A 12,853-nucleotide genomic window follows, 5' to 3' on the forward strand; every position below is an offset into this window, starting at 1 on the left:
ATATCATCCCCCTAAAGATGTCCATGCCCTAATCTCTGGAACCTGAAATGGAAAAAGGGACTTTGCAGATGTGATTAAGAATCTTAATCCTTATTCTGGATTATTCATGTGGGTCCTCAAAAGAAGCAAGCATAAGGGTCAGAGACATTGGGAGTGATTGGAAAATGTTACGCTGCTGGCTTTGAGGATAGCAGAAGGGGCCACAAGTCAAGGAATGCTGGCATTTAGAAGCTGGAAGGAGCAAGGAACCAATTTCAATTCTGCCCTAGAGCTTTCAGACAGAAAGTAATCCTGACTGCACTTTGATTTTAGGACTCTGACCTGAAGAACAGAAAGAAAATACATTTGTGTTTTTTAAGCCACAGTTTGTGGAAGTTTGTTACAGCAGCAATAGGAAACCAATTTACACTCTCCCAACCTGTCCAATTCATTCTTTCTGCCACCAGAAAGATCATTTTGACTTGAAAGTTGGTTTTCCTCAATACCTTGCTTGAACGTTTTCTCCAGTATTAAATCAAAACTCTGCCATGTTACATAAAGCCCCTCCCTCTCAGTCCCTCTCACTCTCTCCAGACTTATGGCCACCACTCTCCCTAAGAGTACTTTTCTGTCTATTTAGCACATTATTCTTGATTTCCCAATATTTCATCCTCTTTCCCAAATCTGTGGTTTCTGCTCTGAGGCTTCTCCTCCTAATTATTTAGCAGGTAAATGTTTGCTTATTCTTAAAGTTTTAGATCTATCATCACCTCTTCTGCAAAGCCTTCTCTTCAATCAGGATCCAGACCCTTTCTTTGAAAATCCCATAAAATCTTTATTGTGACATGTATTATATACTGCAATTGTTTCATTGTAAATCTAACTCCAACTACTGTGTGAGCTCCCTGAGGATAAGGACTGTGTCTTTTCATTGGTAGACTCTCACTACCTCGTAGATAATCCAGTACTTTATCAGAGTTATTGAATGCATTAATGAATACATAATTTAATTTTCTTGTAATACCATAAATAAAATTTTTCCAGTTAGTACGTATATACGTATTATAAATCTTGCCAGTAGTCTTATCATTTTGTGTTTCTTTAACGTATTCTTACACATCAAAAGATGTTATTGTTTCAATTACCAATAAAATGCTGAAAAAAGAGATCTCTTTCTGTAAAAATGGCAGATTCTTGAAAAAGCTTTGAACCATAGTTCTAAAATAAAAACATCTCTTAAGTAAAAAAATACACCAGTATATAATTGTTTTCATAGCACATTTACATACACACTTTTTTGCCATGACCTGCAAGCATTCAACGTTTACTCTACAATCATGGATGTTCATTTAACATTGTTTCTGAGTTGCACTGGATGAGGGCATTTCCAGTTCTAATAATAATTGTGAGACCATGAATAATTACTTATTGGGGTCAGTAAAATCAATATGTTCTCAAAGTTGGCATAATGAAACCCTTCTGCGTAAGATGAAACTTCAGAGCCAAGTCTTCTCCTTGAGGTTAAGAAATGACATCTGTGAGAAGTAGGCACATGTATCATTTTTTCACTATACACATAGCACCAAATCCAGTGACTGGTACTCAAATACTGTTGATTTAATAAATAAAAGAATTCTATCAATTGCCTTGATGCAAGAGTAGAGAGAGAGAATTCTAAAGATGTTTTTGTTTTTAGGTCTTTATTACCCCCATAAACTTTTCTAAGCAGAACTTCCTCCTTGGCAGTCACAACTAACCTATTATTTCTCTATTTCTTTAATTGTATGAAAATCCCAATTAAGTTCATTATTTTTAGCCACAATAAATTGTCTCTATCTTTGCCGCTAAGCATTACTGAGATTGGAATGTACTGCTTATTTTAAAATAAAAATTACAGAAAAATATTGAAAGAAAAGGAAATGGATCAAGGAAAGCAAAAAAGAGAAGAAAATATGTGCTCATCTGTTGCCAATTCCAGCCCATCGTCAGTTGAGCCAAACATTCCAAGGTACATTTGGTCCTTCTATCTCTACTTGCATTCTCTAACCCCCTATAGGCCTAGGCAGCGTAAAGAAGTCCAAGTTGCTCCAAAGTTCTCTTCCCTCCATCTACAGATCCTAACCATGTGCTACATACATGCTCTCAACAGTTCCTTCCAAAGAAACTCCTACTAACTGCTGTGTGCATTGCCTGCTGTGGCCAATGATTTGTTCCCTCTCCTAAAACAATCCCGGCATTTCTCTGTCTGCCTTTGGTCTTCCTCTGAGAATGATGAATGACTGGAGAGAAGCTAGGACGACACCAGGAAAATGAACCACTTAACTCCTCTCTCACACAGAGCAGAGTCCCACTGGTGGTGGCACTTAAAGACAAAGCCCTTCAGAGAGTGGGTAGAATTACAGGTTCTTACACTGATGTGCTATTTGGACCTCTCAACACCAAACAGCTGACATGTCCCTCCACTGATTTGTGTTTATTTTTGTTATTATATTTTGCTTTTAGTTATCCCATGCCTAATATCTCTGTGCAAGATACTTCCTTAATCTCCTTTTGACACATACAAAACAATATGAGTTTTGATCTGTTACTAATGGATGTACTTGTAAGATATTCAAAAAATGACTTATCAAAATGTGTAACAAAAAATGGCACATGGTTTTTAAATTTTAATCATTATCCAAATGAGCAGCTGTTTGTGGCTGAGATTCTGCCAAGTAACCTGTCCCAGTTCACACCTGGAGTGGTGAACAAGTTTGGATATCTTAATAGCAAAAGAAAGATAGGCTGGGCGCGGTGGCTCAAGCCTGTAATCCCAGCACTTTGGGAGGCTGAGACGGGTGGATCACGAGGTCAGGAGATCGAGACCATCCTGGCTAACACGGTGAAACCCCGTCTCTACTAAAAAATACAAAAAACTAGCCGGGCGAGGTGGCAGGCGCCTGTAGTCTGGAGGCTGAGGCAGGAGAATGGCGTGAACCTGGGAGGCGGAGCATGCAGTGAGCTGAGATCCGCCACTGCACTCCAGCCTGGGCGACAGAGAGAGACTCTGTCTCAAAAAAAAAAAAAAAAAAAAGATATTGGGGGCTTCACTTTATCCTCAGTCTGATGAGTAATCCCTTAATATGGCAACACAGCACAGAGCACCATAGGTACTCCCTCGCTGATAAACTGCTTTACCTACAGGCATTTTAATAAACAACGCAGGATGAGGATAGTGACAGTTCAAACGTATGAAACAAATACAGATGCCACCTAGAGCTCTGGCACCAACTGAGCAACCCCATGGTCTGGGCTGCTCTAGACACCTCAGGACACACCAGAGATACTGCTCCCAGTTTTCCAAGATTTCTCCCTGTCATGATGAGTAAGTGATGACAAAAGCCATCCCCCACCAACCTTTCTTATAAGGTTCCTGAATAAAATGAAACAAAATGTGGTTCCCTTTCTGTGCTTTCAAAAAAAAAAAAGTTCTTAACATATAAACTTTATGGCTCATTTTCTCATTTCAATTCTCCCAACTCATACCGCCTTTGAGGCACATACTCCAAAAAATCATATACTGGAGAAATATGACTACTTCTAAATGGCCACAACGTTATCAGCTTCTCAGATCCTGGAATCTTCACTCTCATGACCTAATTCCTCATTTATCTGCTTTGGAATCTATAAACCAAGAACAACCCAGATCCAGTTCCCACTATCAATATTTAGTTGCCTGTAGACTGGAATGTGTAATCTAGAAAGGATTCACCTGTGAAGAATGTGTTCATGAGGAAACAATTGCCCCTTACAGGGGGCTCTTCCTTTCCCCATCCCACTTTAAATCTTCAACTGTGTTTACAAGTTCTACGATTTAACACGAAAAATGATCCCCATGTGTCCGAAATTGGTGGGTTCTTGGTCTCGCTGACTTCAAGAATGAAGCCACGGACCCTCGCAGTGAGTGTTACACTTCTTGAAGACTGTGTGTCTGGAGTTTGTTCCTTCAGACGTCCAAATGTGGTTGGAGCTTCTTCCTTCCGGTGGGTTCGTGGTCTCACTGGCAGAAATGATGCTGCCGATTTTCGCGGTGAGTGTTACAGCTTTTAAAAGTGTCCGGAGTTGTTCCTTTTTCCCACTGAGTTCGTGGTCTCGCTGGCTTCACGTGTGAAGCTGTAGACTTTCGCAGTGAGTGTCACAGTTCTTAAACCCAGAGTGGACCCAAAGAGTAAGCAGCAGCAAAACTTACCGTAAAGAGCAAAAGAACAAAGCTTCCACAATGTGGAAGCCGACCCCATCCAGTTGCTGCTGGCTGGTTCCAGGCAGCCTGCTTTCAGTCCCTTATCTTGCCCCACCCTCATCCTGCTGATTGGTCCATTTTAAAGAGAGCTGATTGGTCTATTTTACAGAGCACTGATTGGTCCATTTTACAGAGAACTGATTGGTCCATTTTCACAGGGTGCTGATTGGTGCGTTTACAATCCTCTAGCCAGACATAAAAGTTCTCCAAGTCCCCACTACATTAGCTAGATACAGAGTACTGATTGGTGTATTTACAAACCCTGAGCTAGACACAGGGTGCTGATTGGTGCGTTTACAATCCCTTGGCTAAACATAAAGGTTCTCCAAATCCCCACTAGACTCAGGAGCCCAGCAGAGTGGATCCACACAGTGGATCCCGCTCCGGGGCTGCAGGCGGAGTTGCGGGCCAGTCCCTTGCCCTGTGTCCGCACTCCTCAGCCCTTGGGCAGTTGATGGGGCTGGGCACCTCGGAGCACGGGGCTGCGCTAATCGGGGAGGCTGCCACTGTGCAGAAGCCCACCGCCAAGGGTGGGGGTTTGGGCATGGTAAGATGCAGGTCCTGACCCTTGCCCCACAGGGAGGCAGCTGAGGCCTGCCGAGAATTCAAACGCAGTGTACGTGGGCCAGCAGTGCTGGGGTACCCAGTGCAGCCTCCGCAGCTGCTGGCCCTGGTGCTAAGCCCCTCACTGCCCTGGGCCAGTGGCCCCCGAGTGGCTGCTCTGAGTGTGGACCTGCGGAGCCCGTACCCACGCCTGCCGGAGCTGGCGCTGACCTGTGAGTGCCGGGCGAGTGCCCGGCGCAGCCCTGGTTCCTGCCTGCGCCTCTCCCTTCACACCTCCCTGCAAGCAGAGGGAGCTGGCTCCGGCCTCAGCCAGCCAGAGAGGGGCTCCCACAGTGCAGTGGTGGGCTGAAGGGCTCCTCAAGCACCGCCAGAGTGGACGCCAAGGCCAAGGAGCCGCCGAGAGTGAGGGCTGCTAGCATATTGTCACCTCTCACCCAGACTGACCCAAACAAATTGTTTAGCCCTGCCATGTCCGTAACTTGCTCCCAGCTCTCCTCCCTCATAAATCCTATAATCACATGTCCCTGCAGTTAAAGAAAACTTTTTTTTTTAAATGTAATACATCTCTTTTCCTCCAACTTCTCCTAGGAGTAACCCTATTAAAATATAAATCAGACCATTTTCTTGCTTAAAACCAGTTTCCACTGGCATGGTGGCTGAAGTCTGCAATCCCAGCTGTGTGGGAGGCCGAGGCAGGTGTATCACTTGAGCCCAGGAGTTCAAGACCAGCCTGGACCACATGGTGAACTCTCATCTCTACCAAACAAACAAAAACTAAAAACCAATAATTAGCAGAGTGTGGTAGTGCATGCCTGTAATCCCAGCTACTCAGGAGGCTGAGGCCTGAGGATTGTTTCAGCCCAGGAGTTCCAGGTTGCAGTGAGCTGTGATCCTGTCATTGCACCACTGCACTTCAGCCTGGGTGACAAGGACTCTGTCTCAAAAACAAACAAACAAAAAAAACCAAAACAACAAAGCATACACATACGCAAAACCCAAACAGTTGCTTCCAAGTGTGCCTAGAATAGAATCTAGATTCCTTCCCATGGCCTATATTACGGGGCTGTCTCCCCTCTATTGTGCCGACCGCTGTCTCACTACTAGTTTATGTACACACTCATGTATGGCAACGCATGTGCACACACACACCCCTTACATGACTGGCGTCTTCCGCCTTTCAGATCTTAGCTTCTTAACATAACTATGCAGAGAGAAAACTGAGGTGGGTAGAATAATAACATCCCTTAGGTATCTACATCCTCATCTCCAGAACCTGAGAATGTATTTGATTAACTGGCAAAGGAGAATTACAGCTGCAGAGAGATTCGGATTGCTCATCAGCTTACTTTCAATAAGGAGAATGTCCTGTGTTCCACCAGTGTTCCCAATACAAACACAAGAGTCCTTAACAGAGGAAGAGAAAGAAACCACTGTGGAAGAGAGAACAAGAGAGATGGCAGCATAAGAAGGACTCCACATCCTTTAAGACAGTAGTCAAGAAATGTGGTTGCTTGGAAGCAGGAAAAGGCAAGTAAATGTGGTTTACTCCTTCACTAGGGCCTCGAGAAGACAGGCAGTCCTGTCTTGATTGGCACCTTGATTCTAGCTCAGTGAGACCCATTTTATAATTCTGACAATAGAACTCTAAGATAATGAGTTTGTGTTGTTTTAATTAAGCCTCTAAGTTTCTACCAATTTGTTACAGAAGTAATAGGAAACTGATATAGACCTTCTTACGAATACAGCCTCTTCCTGTTATTTGCCAGATTTATTCAATAAATCCTTATTGGGTAGCTCCCATGTATCAAACGCCATTCTTGCTTCTGTAGATATACCCAATGAACGAAATAGACAAAAACACCTTCCCTCATTTTGCTTTCAAGCTACTATATAGGCCCCTTATTTGGTTTCTTTCCCATAATTTGGGGGTTTATGTACAATATTTTGCTTACTCTTTGGATTTTTTTGTTATTTTGGTTGACTTCCCCATGAGAGAAACCATGTCTATCTAGTTCATGATTATGTAAATTCAATAGTGTCTGTCACATAATGTGTTCAAAAAATATTTATTGAATAAGTGAATGACTCAGATAAAGAAGGGTCTATCGACAATGCATATTCCCTAGAAATTCCTCTTTAAGTTATTCTCTCTGGTTCCCTTTGCTTCAGTGCTTTTATTAATCAAAGACCCATGGATCAGCACGTGTAAAGGAGCTACAGCCCTAAAGAATCCTGACAGTAAGGCTACAGATAATTTGGTGCATTTAATCCCAAAATGTCTGTGACATATGAGATTTCTTTCTTTGATAATGTCTTACATTTTCCTAGACTGATGGCTCCTAATGGAAAGAAAACATGTTTTATTCAAGACTTGTCTTTATGATCCCAGCATTGGTTATTGTACTTGAAACATTCAATGTGTGGTTGTTGAATGAAGTAATGAACAATAAATATATTTATACTTCAGATTACAAATTCAATTTATGAATTGAAGCTGCATATGAAAAATTTTTGGATTCCTCCCACTCAGGGGATGTACAGCAATGTTGACTTGCTGCAGTTTGCAGGATTATCTAAGAAAGTACATGGGCACTTGCCCACTGGTATCTGGCTTTTATTTGGGAGACAGGGTTGGTGAGTGTGTGCAGTGACTTTCCATGCTTATGTAAGGGAACAGTAATTGGAATCAAATATTTCTTGAGCAGTTACTTAATGTTCAGCCCTCTTCAGGGTGGCACTACCTTGCCATCTATGAAAATGTTAAATGGATGTCCTCAGAAAATGTTCAGCCTGGCCTACAGAATATTACAACCCTGATGCCAGGAACACTTAGAAAGGGGACTGAAGGACAGTCATGGTGGAAGGTGGGAGAAGGACGATGATGATCAAGGGCACAGAGAAGGCATTAGTACAAGACAGCGATGAGGCAAAGATTGTAGTGTCTCTTTGTTGAAAAATTCCCTAAGTGATAAAGCATGGGCTCCTTCTTACACGTACGCCTCATATAAGGATATATTAAAGGATTGTTTTAAAGTGAAAATCAGTTGTGTTTACATATGGAAAATATATATTTAGCTATTTCTAACTCTTCATGTATTTACTTTTCATTTTAAAGACTAGAAGAATATAAACATAAGTGTAAAGGAAATTGAGTATTTATTGAGTTGTTGTGTCCCTTTATTAAACTTCCACAGTTTATTTCCAGATATTTGGACGATGCTGTTTCTTTAACTTCATTTCCATTCATTGCGGTTCAGAAAAATTCTTCAACTTATAATAATTTTTCTATTCTCTTTTAGAAAATGTTTAAACTGTCTCAAACATTAACATGGATATACTAATTTTAATAAAAAATCTGGAGATTAAAATTTTCTTCAGACTCATCCCAGCACTTGAATTTACATAATACAATTTGGTAATTACACTAGGATTGCAGTGCCTCTGTCAGGTTAAAGATCCAACAATTCAAAATGTTTACCAAAGCAGATACAATTAAGATACTAAGTAATCTTAATTTTCCAAGAATGAAAATGACACTTAATCTCTTGAACATCATCAATTATATACTGGATTCAAGAATGTGGTTTTTATTTGGCAGACTGAGTGGTGCTTTGTGTCAATGTCATTTTAAGGGATACTGGTTGATGTCTGAAGATATTTATTTTCCAAGATGCTGAATTATAAGGATACCCATTTTTTCTCTTAACTCATACCACCTCATTTCAGCTTTTGATTTTCAACACACTTGAGGCAATAGATTGGGGATAAATTTAGCTTCAGGCTTTTCTGTTAAGAAAAATCTGTCATTGCTAAATAGTGTATCAATGAATAGTGGTGATTGCAGGAACAAAAGGAATGATTATTCACTACAGCAGGTCCTGTTAGTGATCACATCATTGAGTGATAAAGAGATATTTTGACAAAAGAGGATGTTAAAAATCCTGCATGATCTGTCACAGATGCCTCAGGTTCTTGTTGTCTGTAGAATGAACTGATCTGAAGCCCTTCTTGTGTTAAGAATGCCCTTCTTCTTAACTGCAAAATCACATTTCTAAAAATGTTACTGTTTTGCTGACTATGCTTCTATAGGAGTACACGTACTCTTGTGCACATACTCCTATATGAGTACACATACTCCTACAGCGTATGGGCTGGGCGCCTTACGTGCAGTACACACCTGTAACTCCAGTACTTTTGGAGGCCAAGGAAAGTAGATGGCTCAAGCTCAGGAGTTCAAGGCCAACACGATGAACCCTGTCTCTACAAAAAATACAAAGATTACCTGGGCTTGTTGGTGCACACCTGCAGTCCCAGCTACTCAGGAGGCTGAGGTGGGAGGATAGCTTAAGACTGGGAGGCAAACATTGCAGTGAGCCAAGATCGCACCACTGCACTCCAGCCTGGGCAACAGAAAAATATAGTGACTACAAATATTTAGTATTTAATTTGTGTATAATATTAAAATATATCTCTTTCTTTTCTTGACATGTGAGTTTTCAGAATCTAATTCCTAGTAGGAAGGATTACTAAAATCTAGAAGCTAGTGGTTATACAAATTAAAGAGATGCTGTAGGAAATAATGAGTTTATGGTGTACTAAACCTCTGTTGACTAAGGCATAGCATTAACAATGCCAAGGTCATTGGCCCCACCCCCATAGAGCTATTTAGTGTCACACAGAGAAAGAAGTTGCTAATTAAGGAACCCTTGGCCCTGACATTGAAATGTCTGCAATTGGTCACAAATGAGATAGCATGAACATTTTAATGAGTCTCATAATCTCAACTAGAAAAATAATTCAAATGCATTACTGAAAATCAATAGTATTATTTTTCTGATAGTATACAAAGGTAGGGGAGCTGCTTTATATAGAAAACATAAATAAGCCAACCAAGCTCACCATAAGAGCCAGTAATGAATTTAAACACAAATTCTTTTTTTCTTTTTTTTAAATTATACTTTATGTTCTAGGGTACATGTGTACAACGTGCAGGTTTGTTACATATGTATACATGTGCCAAGTTGGTGTGCTGCACCCATTAACTCGTCATTTACATTAGCTATATCTCCTAATGCTATCCCTCCCCACCACCCCACCACCCCACAACATGCCCTGGTGTGTGATGTTCCCCTTCTTGTGTCCAAGTGATCTCATTGTTCAATTCCCACCTATGAGTGAGTGAGAACATGTGGTGTTTGGTTTTCTGTTCTTGTGATAGTTTGCTGAGAATGGTGGTTTTCAGCTGCATCAATGTCCCTACAAAGGACACGAACTCATCCTTTTTTAGGGCTGCATAGTATTTCATGGTGTATATGTGACACATTTTCTTAATCCAGTCTGTCATTGATGGACATTTGGGTTGGTTCCAAGTCTTTGCTATTGTGAATAGTGCCACAATAAATATACATGTGCATGTAAACACAAATTCTTAAAGAGCATGGTTTTGAATCCAAGTTATGACATTTATTAGCTAGCACCATTGTACAAGTTATTTAAAATGTTCTTAGTCTTATTCAGAAATAAAGCCACACACCTACAACCAACTGATCTTCAACAAAGTTGACAAAAATACACAATGGGGAAAGGGCACCCTATTCAATAAATGGTGCTGGGAAAACTGCCTATCCATATGCAGAAGAATGAAACTAGACCTCTACCTCTCTGCACATACAAAAGTAAACTGAAGATACATTGAAGACTTAAATGTAAGACCTCAAACCATAAAAATCCTACAAGAAAACCCAGGAAAAACTCTTGTAGACATTAGTGTAGGCAAATAATTTATGACTAAAACCTCGAAAGCAACAGCCAAAAATAAAAATTGACAAATGGGACTTAATTAAAGAGATTCTGCATAGCAAAAGAATCAACAGGGTAAAAAGACAACCTAGAGAAGGGTAGAAAATATTTGCAAACTATGCATCTGACAAAGGACTAATATCTAGAATTCATAAGAAACTTAACAAGAAAAACACAAATAACCCCATTAAAAAGTGGGCAGAATCGTCCTAAGTGAACTAATGCAGAAACAGAAAACCAAATACCTCATGTTCTCATTTACAAGCGGGAGCTAAACACTGAGTATACATGGACACAAAAAAGGAAACAGACATGGGACCCACTTGAGGGTAGAGTCGTAGAAAGAGGGTGAGGACTGAAAAACACCTGTCAGGTACTGTGCTTATTACCTGGGTGATGAAATAATCTGTCAACCAAACCCCCATGACATGAAATTTACCTATATAACAAACCTATACTCGTACCTCTGAACCTAAAATGAAAGTTGAAAAAAAAAAAACAAAAACCTGCAGACTTGGTGCAGTGGCTCATGCCTGTAATCTCAGCACTTTGGGACACTGAGGCAGGAGAATGGCTTGAGCTAACAAGTTCAAGACCAGCCTGGGAAATATAGTGAGACTCCATCTCCACAAAACAATTAAAAATTAGCTGGGTGTGGTGGTGCATGCCTGTAGTCACAGCTACTCAGGAGGCTGAGGTGGGAGGATTTCTTGAACCCAGGAGGTTGAGACTGCAGTAAGCTGTGATTGTGCTACTGCACTCAGCTTGGGTGGCACAGTGAGACCTTGTCTTAAAAAAAAAAAAAAAAAAAAAGGGGTCAAAGAAGATGAATAACATCACTAGTCGAAGAAATGCAAATCAAAACCAAAATGAGATACCATCTCATCTCACACCAGTCAGAATATCTGTAATTTAAAAAGTCAAAAAATAATAGATGTTAGTGAGGATGCAGAGAAAAGGGAACACTAATACACCATTGATGGGAATGTAAATTGGTTCAATCCTTGTAGAAAAACAGTATGAAAGCCAGTCATGGTGACTCACACCTGTAATCCCAGCACTTTGGGAGGCTGAGGCGGGTGGATCACTTGAGGACAGGAGTTTAAGACCTGCCTGGCTAACATGGTGTAACCCCATCTCTACCAAAAAATATAAAAATTAGCCAGGCGTGGTAGTATGTGCTTGTAGTCCCAGCTACTCAGGAGACTAAGGCAAGAGAGTCACTTGAACTCTGGAAGCAGAGGTTGCAGTGAGTTGAGATCACACCACTGCATTCCAGCCTGGGTGACAAAGTGAGACCCTGTCTCAAAAAACAAAAAACAGCATGAAGATTTATCAAAGAATTAAAAATAGAACTATCATTTCACTCAGCAATCCTACTTCTATCTACCCAAAGGAAAAGAAATCATTCTATCAAATAGATACCTGTATTCATATGTTTATTGAATCACTATTCACAATACCAAAGTCATGGAATCAACCTGAGTATCCATCAACACTGGACTGGAAAAAGAAAATGTGGTACATATACATCATGGGATACTACACAGCTATAAAAAAGAATGAAATCATGTTCTTTGCAGCAATAGGGATGCAGCTGGAGACCATTATCCTAAGTGAATTAACGTAGAAACAGAAAATCAAACACTGCATGTTCTCCCTTATGAGTGGGAGATAAACAATGAGTACATATTGGCATAAATGATGGAAACAATAGACACTAGGATTCCAAAATGAGAGAGGGGCAAGAGTTGAAAAACTACCTATTGAATAGTACATTCACTACTTAGGTGATGAATTCAACAGAAGTCCAAAGCCTGATATTACACAATATAAACATGTAAAAAATACCTGCACATGTACCCTCTGAGTCTAAAATAATAAAAGGTTCTCCCGTCCCCCCTTCCACACACACACGGTTGTTGAGGTCAAAATTACTATAAATAAAAGTACTTAGCATATAGTAGCAACTCAGTTAAAGGGAGTACATTGCTGTAATATGTTGCTTATTTGCTGCCAATAATTCCTGCCCTATTAGGCAGAGGTCACTTAACCCAAGAACTTTTTAGTTACCCCCTATTTGCCAGAACCAGACAACCCATTTGGGTCAACTCCATGCTTGCTCATTATGTCCTTACTTGGACGCCAGTACAGTGTTATATACTGAGTATACAAAGATAGAAATGACACATGAGAGGGACAATTCTTCAGGGAGTTCAAACTAGTAAAAGA

This window comes from Trachypithecus francoisi, unplaced genomic scaffold (genome assembly GCF_009764315.1).
Source record: "Trachypithecus francoisi isolate TF-2019V2 unplaced genomic scaffold, Tfra_2.0 Lachesis_group1, whole genome shotgun sequence".
NCBI lineage: Eukaryota > Metazoa > Chordata > Mammalia > Primates > Cercopithecidae > Trachypithecus > Trachypithecus francoisi.